Source organism: Elgaria multicarinata, chromosome 1 (assembly GCF_023053635.1).
Source record: "Elgaria multicarinata webbii isolate HBS135686 ecotype San Diego chromosome 1, rElgMul1.1.pri, whole genome shotgun sequence".
Classification (NCBI taxonomy): Eukaryota; Metazoa; Chordata; class Lepidosauria; order Squamata; family Anguidae; genus Elgaria; species Elgaria multicarinata.
Window position 1 is genome coordinate 8773814 of NC_086171.1, and position 24173 is coordinate 8797986.

At 45.7% G+C, this 24173-nt stretch overlaps 1 protein-coding gene across 4 annotated transcripts in view; it reads right to left on the reverse strand.

Annotated features, from left to right (window-relative positions):
• The window catches only part of LOC134396511 (pituitary adenylate cyclase-activating polypeptide type I receptor-like), a 145866-nt gene extending 133008 nt beyond the window's left edge, over positions 1-12858 (reverse strand). For all 4 annotated transcript variants that reach the window (XM_063123041.1, XM_063123033.1, XM_063123026.1 and 1 more), the window contains exon 1: positions 12772-12858. The gene's annotated coding sequence lies outside the window, so the exon portion shown is untranslated. The remainder of the gene's footprint in view (positions 1-12771) is intronic.
• Positions 12859-24173: the final 11315 nt, after the last annotated feature.

The following is a 24173-nucleotide window of genomic DNA, read 5'->3' on the forward strand; positions in this document are numbered from 1 at the left end:
AGTGGAAGCCGTTGGGGCCCATTGACACATAGTATACACTGCTTTCATACCCCTTTCATCATGCTATGTCCTGCTTGGTGTGGCTCCTGCCTTTTATATACCGCTTTCATAGTGCAATATCCACCTTGGTGTAGATTAGGCCTAAATATCCTTGTCAGTCTCATCCTCTCCACACCTTTGTTTAGCCCAGATAGCAAGATTCCATCCTTGTCAAAGAACTTGTCAATTTCATTGTCCACTTTGGCACACATCCCCTTCACTAGGGAAGTGCCAAAGTGAAGGATGAAACTGACCATGCAAATGCATAGTGGACAAGGCAGACACATCCAAGATCACTGATGATTATTTTTTAAAACACACACACGCACACACACTGCCATTTGCACAAATTTAAAGACTCGGTTTAAAAACAAAAACACATTTGCTCAAATCACGGGACCCAGAAAAATGCATCCATTTATTTAATATGCACACAAAAATACAAACATTTCTGAAAAGGCGTATGTGTGTAGGGGGGGGATCGAGTCCACTACATTCCACCAGCACTTATCACAACAGAAACACAGCAGCATCCCATCAGACTGAAACAGAATGCAATTCCCAGCATCACACAACCCTACCTAAGGATAAAGAACAAGCCCCCTGGTCAGCAGATGTATTTCCTGAAGGAAGACATTAAGGGGTGGGTGGGTCAGACCCTCCTCCACATTACCCAAAGTGGACTGCCAAGAAGTCCCAGTTCCCTAGTGACCATCACACCTCTCTTGCCTCTGGACTGACATCTGGAAAAGCCACCCAGAGGCACGAGGGTGTGTGTGTGTGTGTGTGTGTGTGTGAGAGAGAGAGAGAGAGAGAGAGAGAGAGAGAGAGAGACTGAGACTGAGACTGAGGGCCTTGCTAGACCTACTGCTGAATCCGGTGGTGAGGAGGGGCCAGGCCGTGCTAGAAGTAGCACGGCCTGTCGGCCCCGTCTACACTTGAGGCATGACGGGGCCAAGGGAAGCCCCGTCGCGTCCTCCATTTCCCCCCCGCCTTAAAGCGGCTGCGTGCGCAGGAGTGCACCAACGGCCAGGTAAGTATTTTTTTTAAAAAAAAAAAGGCCCCCCCACCTACCCTGGCCTTCGATCCCCCCCTCTCCCCCCATGTCCCCACCTGCTATTTGCTGCTGATGTCCCCAGCTGCTGTGTGCTGCCGCCGTCGTCAATGAGGACGATGTCCCCTGCCGGCATTTCCTGCTGTCTGTCCCCCAGCCTATGATCCCTGCAGGCCGGGGTACATGACGGGGGGGGGGGCAAGAGCGCCGCTGTGGCCCATCCACCGCTTTTCCCGGCTACTTGCACGTAAGTGCGGTAGCCGGGAAAAGCGGCGGAACGGTCCACACGCCCGCAGTTCCGGCCTCAGCCCGACCTAAGGCCGGGACCGTGGGAAAAACTAGCCCAAAAGTGGATCCAGTTATCCTGGGTCAAGGGAGGGTTTAGCCCAGCCTGACCCCGGGATCCCCTGTGCGTCATCTGCACACACAGCAGGGAGCCCGGGCCTTGCACTGGGCTAAACCCTCGTCTAGCAACGGCCTGTGACTTACCCCTGGGGCCTTCAGTTGCTATTCTTTATTTCATCCGTTCAAATGCAGAAATGACACAGGATTGAATCTCCCAGTTTTAAATCAGCCACTTGGGGTGGGGGGTGATTTTGATCAGGGTAGGCTGCTTATAGGCATCCCTTAGTGAAGTGTCCTCTGGTGATCCGCTCCTATGTGAATGGGCCCTGATGGGGCACTGGCAACTGCCCCAGGGTACTGTGTGCAGCTCCCAGGCCTGTGTTACACTGTTTTCTTCATCTGAGACCTTCCCCACCTCGGAGAAAGTAAGGCTGTGTACTGCCTCAGGCCAAATCCCCAAATCTGGGGAGTGAGGGGGTTACGAGGGGGAGTTGGGAGTCCCATGGACCCCTGGTTGGCCTTGCACCAGACTATCCTGGGTGCCAGCTGCACAGCTGGCACCCAGGAACCTACAAGGCTGATTCGTTGCGGGGGGGGATGTCGCTTTGGCTTCGGTGCCGAGGCAGGCACCCCCGAAGCACCACGAGTCAAATCAGAACAGTTTGGGAGGCTCCAAAACAGCCTCCAAGGTGAGTCGGGGGGCTGTTCACAGCCCTAGGAGAAAGATACAGGTTATTTGTATTGTACTTGCATTTCTTTCCTTAGGCCATAGCTAGACCTAAGGTTTATCCCTGGATCGTCCAGGGGTCAAACCTGTTCATCTAGGTGACACACAGGGGATCCAGTGCTCAGGCAGGGGTGAACCCTGGATGATCCCCGGAGAAACCTTCGGTCTAGCTGTGGCCCCAGAGAGGCCAATAGGAGCTTTGGTGGGATTTAGCTAGGAAAACTGCATAGAGTAAAGACTGAAAGACCTCAGATTCAACCAAAAGCAGAATCTCCAAGGATCACCAAAAGGGTCGCCCAAGAAAAGGAAATGCCTCACCACAAAATGGGGACACTGGTTTATATTGAGAATTGCGGTAATTTAAGCAGAAATACCATGCATCTCAGGTGACCTGTGAGCCTGCTGCTACTTGGTCTGCTGTCCAGCTGCTTTGTTGATGGGTGACTTCAGCTTTCCCTTTGCGATGGATTGATGTCTTTAAACCAAACATGAAGTAAACAGTCTTCCAAATGGGGATCTCCAAATTCAGAATTGCCTCCTGACAACCCATCAAATAGGCCAGCCTCCCCCAACTTGGTGCCCTCCAGATGTTTTGGACAACCACTTCCAGCATTCCCAGCCACTGGCTATGCTGGCTGGGGCTGATGGGAGTGGAATTCCAAAACATCTGGAGAGCATTGGGACGGGGAAAATTGAAATTTGAAGATGCTTTCAGATAGAGGACTGTTCCTCTATAAAGGAACAGTCCTCTCTCATCTCACACTATTGCCCCGCTCGTGCTCTTCGCTCCTCTGATGCCATGTTTCTCGCCTGCCCAAGGGCCTCTACTTCCCTTGCTCGGCTCCGTCCATTTTCTTCTGCTGCCCCTTATGCCTGGAACGCTCTTCCAGAACATTTGAGAACTACAAGTTCAACCGCAGCTTTTAAAGCTCAACTAAAAACTTTTCTTTTTCCTAAAGCTTTTAAAACTTGATGTTGTGCAGACTTTATACTGTTAGTTTTACCCTACCCTGTGCCTGCTTACCCTACCCTGTGCCTGTTTGCATTCTCTTCCCCTCCTTATTGTTTTACTATGATTTTATTAGATTGTAAGCCTATGCGGCAGGGTCTTGCTATTTACTGTTTTACTCTGTACAGCACCATGTACACTGATGGTGCTATATAAATAATAATAATAATAATAATAATAATAATAATAATAATGTTTCTCGCCTGCCCAAGGGTCTCTACTTCCCTTGCTCGGCTTCGTCCATTTTCTTCTGCTGCCCCTTATGCCTGGAACGCTCTTCCAGAACATTTGAGAACTGCAAGTTCAACCGCAGCTTTTAAAGCTCAGCTAAAAACTTTTCTTTTTCCTAAAGCTTTTAAAACTTGATTTTGTTCTGACTTTATACTGTTCGTTTTACCCTACCCTTTGCCTGTTTGCATTCTCTTCCCCTCCTTATTGTTTTATTATGATTTTATTAGAATGTAAGCCTATGCGGCAGGGTCTTGCTATTTACTGTTTTACTCTGTACAGCACCATGTACATTGATGGTGCTATATAAATAAGTAATAATAATAATAATAATAATAATAATAATAATAATAATAAGGAGGGCACATGGCCACCACACCCCAGCAGCTGCTTTAGAGTTGAGAGGTCCAGCCATAGATTTCTTCTATCTTCAGGCCTTCGTATAATTGGCCATCACTATGGCTGAGGCAGGCTGGTTTTCTTCCAATATATTCATGTGCGTTCTCCAGGAGATCGTGCCCCAATCCATGGAGATGAAGCAGAACCAAGAGCAGGGATAAATAAATAAACTGGAAGGGAGATGGAATAATGAGGCAATAACAGAAATAAATTCAACTTGTAGTGGAAGCAGTTCTCTATTCAAAGGTTCTCTGGTCTTCCCTCCTCCTCCTCCTCCTCCTCCTCCTCCAAACCTAGCTGCAACTTTCTGGCAAAACATCAACTCTGGGAACCAGAAGGACTTCGACTGATGAAAAATAAAACCACTGTATTACTCATCTCCTCGCTGAACGGAGGAGGGGAAATGATTCAGAAAACCTCCAAGTGAACTTTCTGTCTAGTTCTCTCCTGGCCCACCCTCCTCCTTTCTCAAGCCCTTCATCCCGTCTCCTACAAAACGTCATATGCTCCACCATCCTCTGTTGACCGAAAAATCACTGCTTCTGCATTGAAGAGGGGAGGGGGATGGCAAAGCCGTGTTATTCAAGGAGAATGACCCTTGACATGTTAGCTTTCTGTGTGCATGTATAAATATATGCATTTTCATATCCTTCTGTCAGGTGCGTCTGAAGGGGTACAGCCATGCCAGCTTCGGGGTGGTGAAGACACTCTCAATCCCCCGCTTCGTCAGCGAGCCTGCTTTCTCACCACCATTGTCACCAGCTGCTCATGCTCCCTGAGCCTCTTTCTCATTGTTGCGCCCATTTGCTTGCTTGGTGTGAGGACAGGCGGACTTCCCTGAGTCCGATTCGCCAGTCGCCTGCTTGAGGAACTGTGCAAACTTTTCGGCAGCTCAGCGAGCGTCCGATGAGGCCGTAGGAGGCGATCCGCCCTCTTCGTGAGCAGCTGCCATTTGGCGTCGCTTCCGGAAAGGGAATGTTGCATAAAGGAGAATTCTCTAACTACGGCGGCCTCCTGACTCCCATCGCCCCATGATGAACGCTTGTTCTGTTCTCCTTGCAAGGAGGAAAAGGTAAGCATTTGGTGCGCGACTGCGGCAGTGACTTGGGCCCCTCCCGGCAGTCCTCACGGTGTGTCGTTGCAAGGAAGGAGAGACCATGAGGGCTTGAAAGCTGGCAGGGGGCAGGGATCATGTACCGCCCCCATTGGCTCTCAAGCCTTTGAAAATCCCCTTCCTTGCAAGGAAGGAGAGAGCATGGAGCAACAGGGGACATCAGGAAAATGTCCTGACTGTTAGAGCTGTACAACAATGGAATCAGTTTCCTAGGGAGGTTGTGGGCTCTCCCACACTAGAGGCATTGAAGAGGCAGCTGGACAACCATCTGTCAGGGATGCTTTAAGGTGGATTCCTGCATTGAGCAGGGGGTTGGACTCGATGGCCTTGTAGGCCCCTTCCAACTCTGCTATTCTATGATTCTGTGTAAGGTGTTTCTATTTATACAAGCATGGAGCAACAGGGGACATCAGGAAAACATCCTGACTGTTAGAGCAGTATAACAATGGAACCAATTACCTAGGGAGGTTGTGGCCTCTCCCACACTAGAGGCCTTCAAGAGACAGCTGGACAACCATCTGTCAGGGATGCTTTAAGGAGGGTTCCTGCATTGAGCAGGGGGTTGGACTTGATGACCTTAGAGGCCCCTTCCAACTCTACTATTCTATGATTCTATGGGCAGAGCCAGCATATTTTGAAAGGTAAACACCTTCTTTTCTTGATGCGGGATCTGGCCAACCTCGCTGCAAGATTTTGATATTTGGGTTTTAAATGCACAATACGCACAGCTGATGGAGAGAGTTGACATGTAATGACAGCAAGCCAGAATAAAGGACGGCTTGAAGTGCAATGGGAAGCTCAAGAATCTATCCTGGGGGAAAAATAAGGACAGGGTTTAAAGGATTTAAAAAAGAAGAAGTTGTTAAATGGTGCAGTTTTAGCCAATTAATCAGTCAATGTATTGACTGCTAGAATGCAACGCTCTGAAATCTTCTCTCGGCGGCAGGAGGTGCAGATAAGCTGAGTAATAGGTTTTCTCGCTATGGTTTTGTGTATTTATTTCTATTGGACACTAATTGCCTCTGCTTCTGGGGGCTCTCTGACTGAGCGAGCTGACAGAAGGGGAATCCCTCGAGTGTACCAGCCAGCCTCTGTTCTACAAATGAACACAGCAACATGCCAGTTTTTTCGGGACAAGGGCTGCAAAATGCCTATTTTTCCTGTTTCTTAAAGCAGCAGATACTTCACGTTCTGGGGAAACAAGCCAGACTGAGGCCATAGCTAGGCCTACCAGTTATCTTGCAATGCAGGAGGGAGATCTCACGTTGTGTTTAACGCGAGATCCATCCTCTGTTTACATACGACGTGCGACAACCTCAGAAGGAGAGGCGTCGCGCTCACTATTTTTAAAAAATTAAAGGGCCAGCAACGCACGGACGCTCGTGCGCAAAAGGTGAGTAATTTAAAAAATTTAAATTATTTCCCCCGCTCCCCCTATCCTACCCTCGACAGGCGCAGCGGTTCTTGCGCATCTCCCGGCTCCTCACGAAGAATCGCGCGGAGCCAGGTCAACCTGGCCACACGTTCCACGGTCTTGGGCAAGGGCTGAGCCAAAACCAGGTGGAGGCACGTCTCATGTCCAGCTGCATCAAAAGGCACCTCTGGTTCACCAACATTTGGTGGAAGGGGTGCTTTGAAAAGCGTCAAATGTGTTCCCCCATTCAGAGCAAGGGTGATGCTTCCTGAAGCCTGTCCCCTTTGCTCTCAACTTCATGTGTCCATGTCAGATTGGCTATGGATAATTCCATTGGCTATGTGATCCCTGATTGGCTGGGATGGCTACCGCAACTGATGGAAAAACATTATCCACGCTCTTTCTTGGCTTTGTTTCCCTTCCGTGATGTTACATCACCAAATCTGATTGGTTTGGTAATGGTGTGACATCACCCTATTCACTATGTGAACACCAATTGGCTTAGACCAGCCATGTGACAATTCCCAAGAAGAACGTGATCCAATGCTTATGTGAACGAAAAACAAGGCCAAAGCAGCAGCTGATCAGAGATTCAATGGGAGTGAATAGCCTAAAATATTAGATGGATGGATGGATGGACGGATGGATAGATAGGAAAACCCTGTGAGGGAGTGAAAAACAAGCCAAAGGCGGGGGCAGAACCAAAGATATCTTCTGCAAAATATTATTTGTAAAAAAGTTTATTAAAGTGCCAAGTGCCTACTCGTTTTGGACGCAATGCGTCCTTCGTCAGGGCTTATTTTTAACAAGGTTTTTGCAGTTGTCCTCTGTCGCGTGATAAGAGGTGAGGCCTAAGGCCTCCATCTCTGGAGTTTTTTTAAGAAGAGGCTGGACAGCCACCTCTCATGGATGGTTTAATTGGTTTTCCTGCACATTGCAGAAGGTTGGACGAGATGATCCTTTTGGTCTCTTCCTACTCCAAAACTCTATGATTCTGTGATCTTCCTTTAAAATTCCTGGAAATGTTTCGCTTCACTGGGGCCGTTGCTAGACAAGACGTTAGCGCGGTGTCTCCCTCCTGTGCATCCAGATGATGCACAGGGGATTCCGGGGTCAGGCCGGGCTAAGACCTCCCTTAACTCGGGATAAGCGGATTCGCTTATGGCCCAACTTTTCCACAGCCCCGGCCTGAGGCTGCAGAAAGTCTAGTCACTTCTGTGGCTTTTCCCAGCTGCTTGCTTACTCGCGAATAGCCAGGAGAAGCTCCATAGGAGCACTGTGCCCATCGGGCTCGGGGGGGGGGGAATCACGGGGGGGGAGATGGGGGCCGGGGGAAAGACCGACCCGGCAGGAGAGAGGGGGGGAGAAGAACGGGCACGGGCATCGGGGGCGGGGGGAGAAGAACAGGCACGGGGACAGCCATGGTGGACGGTGTGGGAAGAAGGACAGAGACAGGCCTGGCAGACAGAGGGAGGATGGGCGAGCGAGCGGGCAGGGGGGGCATCAGACATTGTGTGTGGGGGAAATCAGGGGCAGGGGGAGTGGGGGACCCTTTATTTTTTTAAAAAAAACACCTACATTTTCCGGCGGTGTGCTCCTGCGCACATGGCCCTTTAAGGGACGAAAACCAGGAGCACGTGACAGGGCTTTCCTGTGCCCCATCGCGTGTTTACATCTAGAAAAGGGCAATGGCACGCGCTATCTGTAGCGCGCCGTCGCCCCTCCTCCCAGACAGATGTTCTGGTAGGTCTAGCAAGGCCCTGGGACTCTCAAAATTCAACTTTTTGGTCTCTTTCAATGAAAACTTTATATCCAGTGAGATAGGGTGGGGATGGGAGGCAGGGAATCTATCTACTTAACCCAGTGAGGACAAACAGTGAATTGAGACAGATCCGGAATGTGGCGGTGTAGGAGAATGGGAATAGAGAGACCTTCTCTCTCTCTCTCTCTCTTTCAACGCAAGGGTGCTCTGGTTGACATAACAACAAGAAACTGGCAAGCCGCCCCCTCCTTTGAAAAGACAAGCAGCAAGGATGCTTCCCGCCTTACAATAACGCCCCCACTCTTGACTGGAAAGTGAAAAAATAGAAAAGCTTCTTTAATTACACCCCAAGGACACTGCAGCATGTTTCTATATTGGCATATCATCATCAGCCATCCAAAACCATTACCAATTATTCTCTCTCTCTCTCTCTCTCTCTCTCTCTCTCTCTCTCTCTCTTTCTTTCACACCATCCAAGCGCATAAAGCATGGGGCAGATATACACACTTCCTTGCTGCATGTCAGAGATATTCAAGAAGCATAGACACCCCTCTAAAATTCCAAGAATTTGCTCAAACTTCTTGTAACTTTCCTCGAAGGCCTGCACGCCCTAATGGGTTTAATAGCTCAATGTGTGCAGCATTCAAAAACCATGGAGAACAATTTCTATGGGCCAAAACAGGCCTTGCTTTAAATCCCTCCATATATATATGTTTTACTCTGTTTTAGGTTCAGGTCCCCCTGATCTGATCCAGATCAGGACCCTGGAATGGGAATTTTATTTAATCCTCCCCAAGTGAGCTCTGTGAATTGTATGTAGTTTTGCAGTCTGACATTTGCAAATCCATGAAAATGGATTTTTCCCCACTCTCAAAATTATGTAAATAAATTTACACCAAGGAACGCAAATCCTGACCAAGTTGCTTTAAAAAAGAATTCTTAAAAATATGCTTTTGTTATTTTTATATTTGTGAATTGAGAACCATCTATCTAATTTACAGTTCTTTCTATGATTTTATTTACATACATTTTGTAAATAAATAAATTAATTAAAAGCCATGTGTTCATACAATCCACTGATGCTGGGCTGACATGGAATCTTTGGATTGGATTAGAAGAAATTCAAGCTCATCCGTGCACCTACTCTAGAATAAAATTTAAAGTAAATTTCATAGAATCATAGAATTGTAGAGTTGGAAGGGGCCTACAAGGCCATCGAGTCCAACCCCTGCTCAATGCAGGAATCCACCCTAAAGCATCCCTGACAGAGGGTTGTCCAGCTGCCACTTGAATGCCTCTAGTGTGGGAGAGCCCACAACCTCCCTAGGTAACTGGTTCCATTGTCGTACTGCTCTAAAAGTCAGGAAGTTTTTCCTGATGTCCAGCTGGGATCTGGCTTCCTTTAACTTGAGCCCGTTATTCCGTGCCCTGCACTCTGGGAGGATCGAGAAGAGATCCTGGCCCTCCTCTGTGTGACAACCTTTTAAGTATTTGAAGAATGCTATCATGTCTCCCCTCAATCTTCTCTTCTCCAGGCTAAACATGCCCAGTTCTTTCAGTCTCTCTTCATAGGGCTTTGTTTCCAGACCCCTGATCAACCTGGTTGCCCTCCTCTGAACATGCTCCAGCTTGGACTTTCCTGGGGAGGGTGAAATACAAATCTAAGATATAAACACATGACAGCCCCGTGAGTGATGTTTCCATGGCACGGAGAGACGCAGGGCTCATCTACACCAAGCAGGATATTCCACTATGAAAGTGGTATATAAAAGGCAGGAGCCACACCACTGCTTTATAGTGGTAATGAAGTGCACTAACAACTGTTGGAGCCCATGACACATCTACACCAAGCAGGATATAGCACTTTGAAAATGGTATGAAAGCAGTATATGATCTGTGTCAATGGGCCCCAACAGTTGTCAGTGCACTTCAATACCGCTATAAATCAGTCGTGTGGCTCCTGCCTTTTACATACCGCTTTCATACCACTTTCATAGTGGAATATCTGCTTGGTGTAGATGAGCCCTCATTCTCATGAACACCTCCTTCAGCCTTCGCCAACCTAGTGCCCTACAGATGTGTTGGACTGCAACTCCCATCATTCTGAGCCAGCTGGGGATGATGGGGTTGCAGTCCAACAAGCTGGGAAAGGCCGACCCTCTACAATCTGCAGAACAAGCTGCTGTGAAAGGCACAAGTGTAGGAGGTTTTCCTGTTGCTGTTGTTGCTGCTTTTTAAAAGCCTCATCATTTCCATTCAGGTGTTTTACCTGTCAAAACCCATTCCAAAGACTGACAGCAAAAGCTGTTTATGCGTTGTGTCCCCAAAGCCAGGAGCTCCTGCGACCTGAGCCTCCTTGTACGCTAACGGTGTGTAAAGCATCCCCGCGCTCATCTCTCTGCCTCAGCAGGAGTCCTGAGGAGGGGCTAGTTCAACCCCACACACACACCTGGACACATCTGTTGCGGCCGGTCAACCCTATGGGTCTGACAGCAGCAGCATCTGCTTTGTCTCGATTGGGCATTTTTCACAGGCCCTCAGAGTTTACCTCCGTCTGAAGAGGCCAGATGGCACAAATGAGGCATTCTGGTTTGTTTGTTTTCTAAAATCCCCAGGTAATATCACTCAAGAGAAAGAAGGATTTCCTATTTTCTTTCCTCCTCAGGAATTAAAGGCCCTAATATTTACTGCTGCTGCTGTTGTTGTTAATATAATTTATAGCCTCCCCGGAGGGGGGGGGGAAGTCTCTGTGTGGGTTAATAATATAGCCTTCTTTTCTTCAGCAGTGTCCAAAGTCACCCAAGACAACAACAAACCAATGTATAACGGGTAATATTAGTGATGGTGGGTAAACGTACCCAATCCGAAATCAGAATTAGCTTGCCCAATTACAAATATAATGTTTAAAAATCAGCCTCAAATTCTCTGTTATTTTCAAAAGTTGAAGTATCTCAGAACGTTGGTGCGTGTAGGTGAGCAACATTTTGGGAGGTGGCATGCATCACATGGTCATAGACTCATAGAAGAGCAGAGTTGGAAGGGGCCTACAAGGCCATCGAGTCCAACCCCCTGCTCAATGCAGGAATCCACCCTAAAGCATCCCTGACTGATGGTTCTCCAGCTGCCTCTTGAATGACTCTAGTGTGGGAGAGCCCACAACCTCCCTAGGTAACTAATTCCATTGTCGTACTGCTCTAACAGTCAGGAAGGTTTTCCTGATGTCCAGCTGGAATCTGGCTTCCTTTAACTTGAGCCCATTACTCCGTGTCCTGCACTCTGGGAGGATCGAGAAGAGATCCTGGCCCTCCTCTGTGTGACAACCTTTTAAGTATTTGAAGAGTGCTATCATGTCTCCCCTCCATCTTCTCTTCTCCAGGCTAAACATGCCCAGTTCTTTCAGTCTCTCTTCATAGGGCTTTGTTTCCAGACCCCTGATCATCCTGGTTGCCCTCCTCTGAACACACTGTTGTTTTCCAAACACGTATGTCATGGTGTCATACGTCATGGCATACTATTTATTTACTTATTACATTTTTTTATACAGCCCATCAGCCAAAGCTCTCTGGGCAGTGCACAATTAAAAGCCCTAAAATACAAGTATACATTTAAAACATTAAAAAGTTTAAAAGGCAATATAAAACCAGCTACATTAAAGACCAGGGAAAGCCCATGTAAAAAGCTACGTCTTCAGGAGACGTTTAAAAGATATAATGTTTTCCACCTCCCGAACCGCACGATGGAGGGTCCTCCAGAGGGTGGGTGCCACCACAGAGAAGGCCTTGCTTCTTCCTTGATTGGCTGTAAGCACATTTCCCTAAAGAACCCTGTGCCCACAGGCTGCCTATATGGCACTGGGTTGCCGCTGTGATAAACAAAACTCCGTACTTTTGTTGTGTCGGAGTGACAGCAGCTAATCCCAATGCAGCAACAAAAGCGCGGGGATTTCAGTGGATGCCCCCCCCCCGCCATTTGCTCTGATGGGTGGCAACCAATCAGGGGTCACAAACAAATAGAAGGCAGTAGTTCTTAAATGACTAATATATATATAAGATGCCTGAACGCACACAACTACCCAAACCATTAGTGGAGAGAGATGATTAAAAAGAAACCCATTTATCATTATACAAAAATTACAAAAAAGCTGATGTATCCCATAGTTGTTAAACAATAGTGGTGTTGGGTACTATAATGCAATAAACCAATAATTGGAATGATATTCCTACTATAAGACTATGCAAGTCTATAATATAGCCCAACAAAAACACATTAACACACTTATTAAACACATTTGGCAATACATCAGTACATAAACATATGTTCACGGATATATTATAAATAAATTTTGTTCTTATTATATTTTGTTCTTTCTAGCGCTGTTGACAGGATTTTGCAATAAATTTCCCGTTTTCGCTGCTCAAGCTTCCTCGGAACAAACGCTAAAGAGATAAGATAATATTATTTATCTTAAGCCTTGGATTAGTTATTGCTTCTATTAAATGTTGTTTTAACTGTTTTTATTTTCATTTTACCTTGTACACCGCTCCAAAAATTTTCATTGGGGAGCGGTATATAAATATTCTAAATAAATAAATAAATAAATAATCATCACATTTAGTCTAGATATCTCTATAACTATAAAATCCAAGCACTCATTTCTAATTCAGCCTAAAAATCACTCACCCATATCAGGTTAAACCGTCAATTCTAGAATATTCATCCTCAAAAACTTTCTCGCGGGGGAGAAAACCCCTCCAATTGAAGGCTGTGGAAAACCATAAATTTGGCCTTTTAGAAAATAAACATCATCTTTCTGTTTCGAAGAGTTACCAAGAGCTCCAAAAAGTTATCTTACCGGCCTGTCTGTTTATGGTCTGAAGAAAAACGCGGAAAGCAGCTGTGTCTGATTATAACCACAGTAGTCCTTTTTTATCAAGGAAAACAGCTACTTAATTGGAAGAGGCTTTTATCCTGCCAAGAAGACCGAATGATCTATGCTAGCATTAAGACCATGTGGATAGATTGTATCCAATCGAAAAGTCCATTCAGCCTCTTTTTTGAGTAATAAGTCATTATAATCAGTCCAAGAGTATGGGTAATATAGATTCTACCAATGACTAAAAATTTAAAGGCAACGTATTTGTGTGATAATTCCACGGAATGCTGTACCATTGGTGCCTCAGTGACTTTATTCTTAATTTTAGAACGGTGTTCAATAATTCTTGTCTGGATGCTCCTTGTAGTTTTCCCCACATATAATAGTTTGCTTTGCAGTTTCACGGGACAGCCCTGTGATGGCTGCGATGTGTCTGCTGCGTCGTATAATCGACACAGTACCACTGTGCAGGCACCCCAGGGCTTTTGGCTTTGAGGATACTCGATTGCACCGCCTGCTCAGCTCTTATGACCCAGCTGCTCCAGTTGAGCATAATGTGGGGTCACCGTGAGACTTCACGCAGACACACACACACTCCTCTCTTTCGATCCAGGAATTCACTTCCACTACATGTGTTGATGCTACGAGGCTCCACCCACCCACAGTCTGTCATGCAAAAGTTTTATTTTTTAATTTTTTGGATACTTCACTTGCCGTGGGAGGCTTCTGCATGCGCTCTATCACACTGAGCTATAGACCCTCAAAATTAGGTGAAAGGCAGAACCCTTCCTCTTGAAGAAGGCACAGCCTGGATCCAACCGTGCAAAAATCAGGCCATTGTGAATAAGCACTAGAGGCCTTCAAGAGGGAGCTCGACAGCCAACTGTCATGCATGTTTTAAGCTGGATTCCTGCATTGGGCAGCAGGTTGGACTCGATGGCCTTATAGGCCCCTTCCAGCTCTACTATTCTATGATCTGTTTACATCTGCACGGCAGTTTGTTATGGCATTACAACAACCAAGATAGCAGAAAGGTTGTCACACAATGGAGGGCCAGGATCTCTTCTCAATCCTCCCAGAGTGCAGGACCCAGAATAATGGGCTCAAGTTGCAGGAAGCCAGATTCCTGCTGGACATTAGGAAAAACTTCCTCACTGTAAGAGCATTACGGCAATGGAACCAGTTACCTAGGGAGGTTGTGGGCTCTCCTACACTAGAGGCATTCAAGAGGCAGCTGGACAAGCATCTGTTGGGGATGCTTTAGGGTGGATTCCTGCATGGAGCAGGGGGTTGTATTCAATGGCCTTGTAGGCCCCTTCCAACCTTCTGTCCTGGGGGAAGTTCATCTAGGGATAAGCACTTGCTCCCCCCTTCACTCCGAATGGAGCTTGAGGCTCTTCATTTGTTCCAGTCAAACACCAGAAAAGCCTTCAGAGAGAGGAGTCCAAGGCCATAGCTAGACCTAAGGTTTATTCCTGTATCGTCCAGGGGTCAAACCTGTTCATCTAGGTGACACACAGGGGATCCAGTGCTCAGGCAGGGGTGAACCCTGGATAATCCCAGGATAAACCTTAGGTCTAGCTGTGGCCCAAGTGTTTGAGAACCCACTATTGTCACCTCCTCCTCTGCTGTCTCTGACAACCCTGAGATTGGTTCTGGGGCCTTGGGTCCAGGCAAGGCAGAGGAAGAGAGATCGGAGTCAGATCAAGACGGTCACAGCCCACCCACTGACAAAAGTTTGAGAGGAAACATGAGAGCACGCTTCAAATACCCCAATAGGCTGCCATTTAGAAGAGGTCAAAGATCTTGAGTGCCGTTGCCCTCATGTTGTACTTGGAGGTTTCTCATAGCAACTGGTCAGCCACAGTGTGAACAGAATACTGAACGAGATGGACCCTTGGTCCATCTCCAGCAGGGCTCTTCTTTTGTACATATGGCGCTCCAAGAGGGCAGAGCTAGATCTAATGGGCTGAAATTACAGTGAGGGAGATTTGATTGAACTTCAGGAGAAACCTCTTAATGATAACAGCAGGTTGACAATGGAGCCAATTGCCTACCGGGGTAGACGGGTCCTCAGCCAGAAGCCGGACAGCCATCTGTCAGTAATGCTTTACCTCTGAATGTCCTGAATGGAGCAGAGGTTTATACTAGATCAGGGTTCCCCAATGTTTTTGGATCAGTTGGGCATATTTGGAATTTTGAGTGTTGTTGGTGCTCTCACAAAATGGCTGCTCTTGGGGGCGTTTGTCCCTTTCATAAAATGGCTGCCAAAGTCAGCGTGTCTAGTCACAAAAAAACCAATTTCTCTGAAGCCAAACTGCTGAGAGTGAAATAAAAGGAAGTTACCCAAGAACCTAAAAATAAGATGGAGATGGGCCTTATATAGACCTAAGGTTTATCCTGGGATCGTCCCGGGGTCATCCCTGCCTGCTCCTGGGATCCCATTTGTGTCATTTACATGAACAGGGATGACCCTGGGACAATCCTGGGATAAACCTTAGGTCTAGCTAAGGCCGCAGACTCTGAACTCTAAACACAAAACCATGCTGTTAAATCCACATAAAGATGTTGTTTAAGGGCAGGGCTTTGCTTTGCAATACCTGACAGAACGCCTCTCCCGACGTGAATATACCCGGTCACTACATTCAACATCTAAGGTCCTCCTCCGGGTGCCTACTCCGAGAGAGGCTCAGAGTATGGCAACGAGGGACAGGGCCTTTTCGGTGGTGGCCCCCAGACTATGGAATGATCTCCCTGACGAGGCTCGCCTGGCACCAACACTGCTATCTTTCCGGCGCCAGATTAATTAATTAATTTATTTATTTATTACATTTCTATACCGCCCAATAGCCAGAGCTCTCTGGGCGGTTCACAAAAATTAAGACTTTCCTCTTTGCCCAGGCATATGGCGGCACATCTTAATCACCCACATGTTTAGTTTTTTGACAGTTTTTAATGCTTTATTTGTGTATGTTCTGTGTTTTAGAATTTTAAATTTTGTATACTCATTTTAATCATAATTTTAGAAATTCTGTAAACTGCCCAGAGAGCCCTGGCTATGGGGCTGGTATATAAGTGTAACAAATAAAATAAAATAAATAAATAAAGCCTAGCTTACCAGTTCAAAAACCAAAACACCAGTAGAGGCAAAGCTCCTGGCAGGCTTCAAGAGATGTTCATGAGCACATTGGTGCCCATGAGTCCCATGTTGGAGACCCCAGGACTCGATGGCCTACAAGACCCCCTCAACTCTGTGATTTTATGAGAATCCAAAAAGACTGCTCACCTATGCTGGAATTCCAGCAACACCCCTAAAAGATCAGCATTGGGCATTTGTGATCAAAGGTAGAGCAACCGATGTCTGTGATTTAGCACGACTAAGTTTTTAATTCCTAATTCGTTATTCAGCCCTGACATGTTTGTCGAGAGAGAGAAATTACTTTCATTTTCTTCCTGACACTGACAAGTGGTTTCATGTGGAAACACTGGCTGCTGACTTTCCCCAGAGCTTTGTTTCGGGGCTGAAACAAATTCAGAGGTGGTTGGGAGGGAACCAAATTGTCAAGCGAATTGTCTTAATAAAAACTGGCATTACAAAAAGATAAAAAATTAACTTGGTTAAATTATTGGCAATTAGAACAGTGGACCAAAAAGTGGGTAAGAGAAAATGGAGATTGCAGAGAGTTGACGAAGTTTGAGGAATTAATAGTTTAAAAAGAAAATGATAAGGGAAAAAGAACAGCATCAAAAGGTTTAATGAGTGAAATATATAGAATATTGTTGGAGAAAGGGTCGATGGATAGTTCAGGAAAAATGGTTTGGGAGACAGATTTGAATGTACAAATAGGACAACAGAGCTGGGAGGGACTATGGAAACAAAGAGCGTTGAGAAATATGTCAGTGAGAATAAAAGAGAATTACTTTAAAATTATATGGAGGTGGTACCTAACCCCGGTTAGATTAAATAAGATAAATAATCAGCACTCAGCAAATTGTTGGAGAGGTTGTGGGGGAAAAGGAACAGATTTACATATGTGGTGGGAATGCAAATATGTACAAAAATTGTGGAAGATGGTGTTTTTGGAGATTGAAGAAATTGTGGGAATGAAGATAGAACGAACACCAAAAGTTGCATTACTGTCACTATTTGAAGATTTAAAATGTAAAAAAGAAATTAAGGAATTGATAACGAATTTGCTGACTGCAGCAAGATTGATTGTAGCTAGGAACTGGAAGATTCAAGGGGAATATTCTATTGAGGAATGGTATAAAGAAGTATGGGATATAGCTATTAATGATAAATTGACTTGTAATATTAAACTGAGAAGAGGTATAGCTAAAACAAATGACTTTGAAGGAATCTGGAAACAGTTCCTAATATTTGTGTTTTCTAAGGGAAGTGGGAAACCAGCAGAAGAAAGTATGAGATTTTGGAATCAGGAATGAGATCCCGAGGTGGGGGGTGCACTTATATGTTAAGTTTGATTATGTTATGTAGTTAGGATATTACTGTTATTCAACATTTATGTAGTATGTTGTTTTCTTTAATTGTAATGGTGTATGTTTAAGTATTGTAGAAAATAAAAGTATTTTAAAAAAACAAAAACAGAAAGGTGAATATGCACATTCTCCTAGTTTCAACTTTTCCCAGCATTCTCAATTATAGATCTCATGGCTCAAGGGTTTTGGTATACAGGATTATAATATTGGCTAGCTTAACATCACTCAATATTTCAAGTGATTTGTAACATCTCCAAATTAGAACCAAAACTGAAACTGGAAAATTCCAAAATTAAAGAAAAAATGAATGAAAATGATGAAAAAAAGAGATAACTGTTTTTTTTAAAAAAAAAAATCAACAGAACGTCACAGAAAAAAACTCTCTAAACTTTTCAAAATAGTTTTGCCTTCTCTCAAAATTAGGAACCTCCAAATTCCTTTCGAATTTTGCTTTATATAAATCAGACATGTGAAGAGCACCCCTCCCCCCCCATCCCCTGAGAAATTTAAGAACATCCTTGATAGAGCAAACGATCTGGTTCAGCTAGGGATTATTTATTTATACTTATTTATTTATTTTATTTATTGCACTTATATACCGCTCGCATAGCCAGGGCTCTCTGGGCGGTTTACAGAAATTCTAAAATTAAGATTAAAACGAGTATACAAAATTTAAAACTCTAAAACACAGAACGTACACACATAAAGCATTAAAAACCGTTAAATTTTAATGCTTTAAGCAACCGGATACTTGCTGAGTCTGCATTTCAAAGCAAATTGACCTTATCTACACCTCCCAGAGAAATGTTCAGAGTGGAATGCATTTATCCTTTAGGTTTCGTCTTCTCTGGATTCTGCAATGCAATCCTTAGCTCAAATAATAATAATAATTGCAATGACATTTATAAAATGCATATTGTTTTAAAACATATTTAGAAATGCACGTTTTTATTAGAAATGCTTTACAAAAAATGTATTTAAATATGGTTTTTTTTCACACAGATGATAATGATGATTAATTTATTTAATCACGGATTAATGCAGAAATGAATATAATCCCGACGTGAATATACCTGGTCACTACGTTCAACATCTAAGGTCCTCCTCCGGGTACCTACTCCGAGAGAGGCTCAGTGTGTGGCAATGAGGAACAGGGCCTTTTCGGTGGTGGCCCCCAGACTATGGAATGATCTCCCTGACGAGGCTCACCTGGCACCAATGTTGCTATCTTTCCGGCACCAGGTTAAGACTTTCCTCTTTTCCCACACATATGGCGGCACATCTTAATCACCCACATGTTTAGTGTTTTAACAGTTTTTAATGCTTTATGTGTGTATGTTCTATGTTTTAGAATTTTAAATTTTGTATACTTGTTTTTATCTCAATTTTAGAATTTCTGTAAACTGCCCAGAGAGCCCTGGCTATGGGAGCGGTATATAAGTGCAATAAATAAATAAATAAATAAATAAATAAATAAATGGGATGGGGTGCAATTAGGAATGGACCAGAACTAGGCTGAAACTGACATGGACCAGAATTGGACTGATCGGTTCATTCCTAAGACCTGTAACCTGTTTGTATTATTTATTTATTTATTTATTTATTGCATTTCTATACCGCCCAATAGCCAAAGCTCTCTGGGCGGTTTACAAACACAGGTCTAGCATGGCAGAGGAGTGAGGATCTCGCAATATTTTTCTCACCAGATCGCCCCCTCTGTTTACATGTGGCGTACAAAGACCTCCGAAGGAGAGGTGTCGCGGCCGCCATTTTGCTGTTGTTGTTTTGTTAAAGGAGAAGACCGCATGAACGCTCATGCGCAAAAGGTGAGTTTTTTTGTTTTAAAGATTTTTCCCTGCACCCCACCTCCGATGGGCGCAGAGCTCCTGAGGTTGTGTGGGTCCCAGCTCCTTGCGAGTAACCGTGAGGAGCCAGGACAAACCACGACGCCCACATGCATGTTCTGCAGTCTCGGGATCTGCCCGAGACCGTGGAAAACGCGGGCTCAAAGGGTAGGGTGAGATCCTGGGGAAAGGGAGGGATGGTCCCTCCCTGATCCCAGGATCCCCTGTGCGTCATGTGGATGCACAGGGACGATCCCAGGGACCGCCCCGGGATAAAGCCACGTCTAGCTATGGCCAGAGTCTCAAAACCCATCACTAGTCCTCCAAATTAGCACTGAGTGGTAGCCATTTTCTTTTAACCTAGAAGATCCCTAGAACAAGGCTATGAATGTGAGGATGTAGCCCTGCTCCAAGGTGCCAGTGAATTTTGTCCACCACCACAACGTGAGCCCCTCACCCCTGAAATTTGAAGAGGGTTCAGCATCCCTTTAGCCCCTGACCACTCTCTCACAAATTTGAGGTGAAAATGATCCAATAAGAACGTTAATCTCAGTACTAACGTTTTAAAAAGTGCATAACACCAGCAACCATGCCTCTACGATACCATCTTTAACTCTCATTAAAGGGGGTGGGTGGGCTATGATCACCTGCTTCAGACTAAGATTAGTTATCTGGAGATGCCAGGGCTTGATCTTGTAATCTTATCTATGTAAAGTATATGCTGTGCTACTAAGTTAAATGACGCCCCGATCTGCAAATCCCCCTTTCTGACCATGTTCATAGAGTCTATGGTCACCAGAGCTAGGCAACCTGGAGCTCTCCATAAGTTTTGGACTACAACACCCGTCAGCCCCAGCCAGGGATTATGGGAGTTGGACTCCAAAACATCTGGGGGACACCAGGTTATCTAACCAGGTAGCAATATGTTTTCTTTCCCCTTAACATGTGGTCTATCTTAAAGGAATTGTACTTGACAGAAGAAAGTCAAATGAAAGCATATTTCATTAATCCAAATAAATAAATAAACCAGAAGATAAATAATAGAATCATAGTAGAGTTGGAAGGGGCCTATAAGGCCATCAAGTCTAACCCCCTGCTTCATGCAGGAATCCACCCTAAAGCATCCCTGACAGATGGTTGTCCAGATGACTCTTGAAGGCCTCCAGTGTGGGAGAGCCCACAACCTCCCTAGGTAACTGGTTCCATTGTCGTACAGCTCTAACACTCAGGATGTTTTTCCTGATGTCCAGACGGAATCTGGCTTCCTGTAACTTGAGCCCATGATTCCGTGTCCTGAACTCTGGGATGATCGAGAAGAGATCCTGGCCCTCCCCTTCTTCACAGAACAGACATTCAACCATAGCAAACAGTAAATCCAAATGTTATTGGGCTTTGCACATCTAATGCCATCTTAATTCGTTTTCTGCAGGCAACTCTGAAGTGCATTCAGAACTGGAAACGTCCAATGCCGAGGAACAGAGTGGAGTAAAAAGGGCTCCGAATACCAAGCGCAGTCAAATTTTAAGCCATTATATGATAATTATATAATGAAAGAGTCACCAGAGAAGAGGCATAGATAATTACCCAACTCATTACAAAACGGAAACCGACAAGTCATCGGAGGATAAACTTTTAAAGCACTTAATACTTAGGCGGTTCTTCCATGTCGTAGAATGTGGAACTAATACATTATCTCACTGATGGGGGAAAAGAATATGCTGCGATTTATGGGCTAAAAATGGTCTAACTCTTGTCAGGGGCAGCGTTAATGTTTGCGAAGACCCAATCTGGGGAGACGAAAGGCTTCCGATGAGTCAACTGAACACATTGGATAGATGGCTCATCCCCTCAAGGGTATGGTGGCCAACAGGGAGCAACCCTTCTCAGAAGGATCTTGGAGTTGTTGTAGATTGCAAGCAGAATATGAGCCAACAGTGCGATAGGGCTGCAAGAAAAGCCAATGCTATTTCGGGCTGCATTAATAGAAGTAGAGCTTCCAAATCGCATGAGGTACTGGTTCCTCTCTATTCGGCCCTGGTTAGGCCTCATCTAGAGTACTGCGTCCAGTTCTGGGCTCCACAATTCAAGAAGGATGCAGACAAGCTGGAGGGGGTTCAGAGGAGGGCAACCAGGATGATCAGGGGTCTGGAAACAAAGCCCTATGAAGAGAGACTGACAGAACTGGGCATGTTTAGCCTGGAGAAGAGAAGATTGAGGGGAGACATGATAGCACTCTTCAAATACTTAAAAGACTGTCAAACAGAGGAGGGCCAGGATCTCTTCTTGATCCTCCCAGAGTGCAGGACACAGAATAACGGGCTCAAGTTAAAGGAAGCCAGATTCCAGCTGGACATCAGGAAAAACTTCCTGACTGTTAGAGCAGTACGACAATGGAACCAGTTACCTAGGGAGGTTGTGGGCTCTCCCACACTAGAGGCCTTCAAGAGGCAGCTGGACAACCATCTGTCAGGGATGCTTTAGGGTGGATTCGATGGCTTTGTAGGCCCCTTCCAACTCTGCTATTCTATGATTCTATTATTCTAAGTAGTCCAGGTCCCATGTCTACCTTTTCTGTGTCTTTCTAAAGAGTAATTCTCTGAGTGTTTTACTTTTGGAAGGAAAAGGAAGTATTCAACCTGGTTGCTTAGGGCAGAATTACATGTTACCTTGGCAACTGGTTCTTCCCGAGCCTCTCATGGAGGGGGACTACGGTGACAAGAAGGGGTACTCAACCACCTGTTCTCCAACAGTCACCCTAAAAACTTAATAAGTGTTCATTTTTAGCCCTTCTCCCCCCACACACCGCCTCAAAACCCAACTGGCAGGAGATGCCAACAAATATCACAATAGCGCAGAAAAGTCAGTTTGGCCGGGTTCTTATTTTGTGACAGGAAAAAGAACAGAAGGAGCGGGAGATGCCCTGGATGATCACTGCATTGTCAAAATGACCCGCAAACATCCCTGACTGGCCAGTTATGAGCTGCTGTAAAATGCTCGTCTGAAGAAGCACGAAGGCCTTAGCTAGACCTACGAGTCTAGCACAACGGAGGGGTGAAGATCTCGCCATAATTTTATCTCAAGATCTCCTCCTCTGCTTATAAGCAGCGTGTGATGACCTCGGAGGAAGAGGTCATCACAGAAGCCATTTTGCATTGTTTTTTTCTTAAAGAGGAAGTAGCACATGAGCGCTCGTGTGCAAAAGGTAAGGGTTTTTTATTTTTTTAAAAAAATCCCACTCCCCCCCACCCTACCCCCAATGGGTGCAGAGCTCCTGAGGAGCTCTGCACCCCGTGCGTGGGTCCCACCTCCTTGAGAGTAACCACGAGGAGCTGGGACAAACTGTGATGGTGGATCATCATCTCGGATCATCCCAAGACTGTGGAAAAAGCGGGCCTAAAGAGTAGGGTGAAATCCCGGGGCAAGGGAGCGATCATCCGTCCCTGATCCCGGGATCCCCTGTGTGTCATGTGGACACACAGGGACGATCCCAGGGACCACCCCAGGATAAAGCCCGGTCTAGCTATGGCCTAAGTTTATTTAGCCCCTACTTTCTTGGCATTAAGTAGTTTGCTTAAGACGTTTCTTTTCCAATGAACTTTTGACCTGCCATGTTGAAATTTTTTACTGATTCCCCTGTATTTAAGGTTGCTTTTATCTACAATGACCTATCTCACACTTCACATTTTGAATGTTTAGGATTGGCTCTTTGCCGTTTTTAAGACATTGCGTGCCACCCTGAGCCTTGTTTATTTAAAAGAAAGGAATACAACTTAACTGTGACTGAAAAATTTCCCTGAGAAATTTCGCTGGTCTGACGGAAATCCTCCTTTATCCCATTCGAAATTTCTTTATTTATTGCATTTTTATACCACCCAAATTCCTCCACATTGTGCCACGCCCGGAGCTTCCAAACGGACCTCGCATGTCGGTTTTACGAGAGATGAAATATGGCGTGTGCCAAATGTGGGGGTGAGGAAAGTGTACGCGCAGGAAGAAATGATGCTAGTCTTATCAAAACTCTCCTCGTTTCCCTCAGAATTCCTGGATCGATTCACCTGTGTGTTGGCTCCGGGTTCTTGAGGGCCCTTGAGCAAGCAAACCTTAATTCCCTACCCCACCTCAGTGTGTCTACTTTCTCACCACCATTGTCACCAGCTCCTCCTCCTCCCCATTCTCCTCACTGCTACCACTTGCCCACTTGGCAAGCAGAGAGCCAGTGGGCAAGTAGGTCGTGGTATCTCCTGCTCAACCTTCTCACCATAACCATTCTCTGGACCAGAGCAAGAGGCAGGCGAATACCCAGGGCCATTGCTAGACGAGGGCGATGATCTCACGATTTTATGAATGCGAAGTCCCCACCCCTCAGTCTACATGTGGCATGCGACGTCCAGGGACGAAGAGGACGTTGTGGCCACCATTTTGTTTTGTTTTTTAATCAAGAAAGAGTGCAGGAGTGCTCCTACGAAAATGTAAGGTTTTGGGGTTTTTTTTTCCATTTAAATCCACCCTAAAGCATCCCTGACAGATGGTTGTCCAGCTGCCCTTTGAAGGCCTCTAGTGTGGGAGAGCCCACGACCTCCCTAGGTAACCGGTTCCATTATCGTACAGCTCTAACAGGATGTTTTTCCTGATATCCAGCCAAAACCTTGCTTCCTGTAACTTGAGCCCATGATTCCGTGTCCTGCACTCTGGGATGACCGCTCACCCCACCCCACCCCACATCACGCACAGGGGATCCCGGGGCCAAGGAGGAATGATCCCTCCCTTGCCCCGGCATATCGCCCTACACTTCTGTTGCAGTTTTCCCCACAGTCTCGGGAATGATCGCCAGACCATGAGACGTGTGGCCCACCGTCACAGTTTTA